Below are 2,528 nucleotides of genomic sequence, written 5' to 3'. Positions count from 1 at the left end.
AGGAATGTTCCTTGTGTGACAAGATGGATCATTCAGAAGGAAGGCTCTGCTGGGAATGAAAAGACTTGGTATATTGACTCAAAGAGACACTTTGAGTATGTTCCTAGGAATGAGCAGCTCACTTCAGAAAGAAACTAGGGGATAGGGAAATGGGGAGGCAGGAGTAGGAGGCAAAGCAAAGTCAAGCTATGTACAAAGATGGTGACTGAGCCAGAAATAGAACGGAGAAAAGTAAATCAGAATTTAAGAGTCTTGCATACATTCACTGCGATAAGATATTTTTATTCTTTTTTTTTTTGCAAGCACCAGCAATTCCATTAGCCAAAGAGATACACAGTCACTTCTGATACAAAAGAGACAAGAATTTTATTGCCATTGTATCAAATCCAGTGACTATAGCAAATTCAATCTCCTTTCTCTGCCAGCTACATGATTCACAAGGTGTTTGCTGCAAAGACTGACAGCCTGGCTGTTTGTGTGTGCCGAATGAGCTATTCTGGATGCGAAGGACTCACATATGTGGACAGAAATGTTCAGGAGGATGATGAAACCTGAAATGGTTCCAAGCACAGCATGATAGAAATAGGCTTTGGCTCTCAAGGTAGGAAAGAGGAATATCACAGATACTGCTAATGGGAGCTGGTTATTAAGCTACCAATCACTGGAGGATGGAAACCAGACAAATGTTCTAAATCTGAAAGATCTGACCTACCTAATACATCACCTGTTAGCAACATAAGATGGATTCCTCCCTCTATCTTCACCTGGTGCTAGGGATTAGCGACCCTGATTGTTATTTGGCAGAATTTCAGTGAGACTACAAGTCTAGTTCTTTATTTAGATCAGCATCTTTTTTTTTTCATATTAAGATTCTGCTCCTTTAACAGGAGTTGTAAAAACCAACTTGTGAAAACATACTTACTTGAGGAAATGGCAGAAAGGTCTCATGAGATCCCTCCATGACCAGCACATAATACTGATACTGTTGTCTGTCTCTTGGCACCAACTTTTTATCAAATGTCTTTTGAGAGGTCTGCCTGGAGAATATAATATTAACTCTGTAGCCAGAACGAAAGACCATGAAACATCAGCAATTATAACTGGTCTTTTAAGAAATTACAGTCTGATTGTATGTAAAGACAGGATTTTTCTCTATTTCTTAGAACTGCCAAACCACCTATTTTTCAAATTACTAGCAAAAGCAGCACAGCAGCGGATGCTCCAGTTCCTGACAACCATTACTATTAATTATTTAATTGTTTTCTTTGAACTGAATTAAAATGCAGACTTCATTCCTCAGTTATTCCTCTGTTAATTACAGGTTAGAATTAACTCTGCCCTTTAGACCAAGAGAAAATGTAGAGTTCAAAACCATCACATTACATTTGTCTACAAGCTTTCCCTCCCTTCTTGCACTTCCCAACACATCCTTGCCACCTTGTAGAAGAAACTTTTCCAGAGATGGGTTGACTTTTGCAGGGCCTGGCTCAATAGGGCACAGGACTAAATCATGGCTTCTTTGTGACAGTGTTTACTACTAAGGAAGAAGCAGCTACTACATAAGAATAATCTTGTAGTGTTTAAGCACACTTTGATCTCCATTTACGAAGGCACTTGCTGTGCCATACATTTACATTGAGTGCAGTCTGGTTTTTATGATGGGGGGAGCTGACACTTCTAAGCCTAAAAGCTATGAACTCTTGGATAAGAAGATTTGTATTTTGAGTGCTGCTGAGTTTTTGTGTAGGCAAAAAGATGGGGCTTTTGAGATAACAGTGGAGATGCAGAGAGGGTCTGAAAACATAGCCAAGTCGTGAATGGAGCCTTGAAACATGAATCCAAAGCCACAACCAGCATTCACAACCCAGCTGAGAGAGGAGTTTTGTTTGCTTTTCCATGCCATTGAGAGCAACAATTCATTTACTCCTGATATATAAATACATACACACACGACACTAAGTAATATCCTGCTGATCTGAAATGCTCCCCAGGCCTCAGACCCTCCCCACTGGCAATCCCCCTCCCAGCTAGCTCTCTTCCACTCCACAGTGGTGCAACCCTGGGGCACGTAACGGAGAAACCTCTGCTGCATCAAGGGAGAAAGCTTCATGAATCACCAAACAACACTTCTCAGGTGGGAAAAGCACATTCTTTGTTCCTCTACATGGAATTAGAAAAATATGTGTAGAAGTAAAGCCCTGAATGCCCCAGGAGAGCAATTGCACTCTTTCTTTTTTTTTTTTTTTTTTTTGTTGAACTTGTGAATTTTGGGGTGATTTAATTAAAGGTCTTGAAATTCTTTAACACTAACATTCAAATGCTTCATATTTTTCTCCTGGACTTGCAGAGTTTCCATCCTCTTCCTCTCTCTCGTGTCACTTCTACTCTGCAATAAAACAATTGAATCACACACTGGTACATAAATATTGGCAGAATTTTAGGTTTGCTGGATTTTTTTCACTCAGCCTATTAGGCAAACAGCCTAGAAAGGCTAAGTTATTTGCCAGAGTTTGAATTTCTGGCAAACA

Source organism: Acanthisitta chloris, unplaced genomic scaffold (genome assembly GCF_000695815.1).
Source record: "Acanthisitta chloris isolate BGI_N310 unplaced genomic scaffold, ASM69581v1 scaffold5075, whole genome shotgun sequence".
Lineage (NCBI taxonomy): Eukaryota > Metazoa > Chordata > Aves > Passeriformes > Acanthisittidae > Acanthisitta > Acanthisitta chloris.
Note: the sequence above shows the minus strand (reverse complement) of the source record.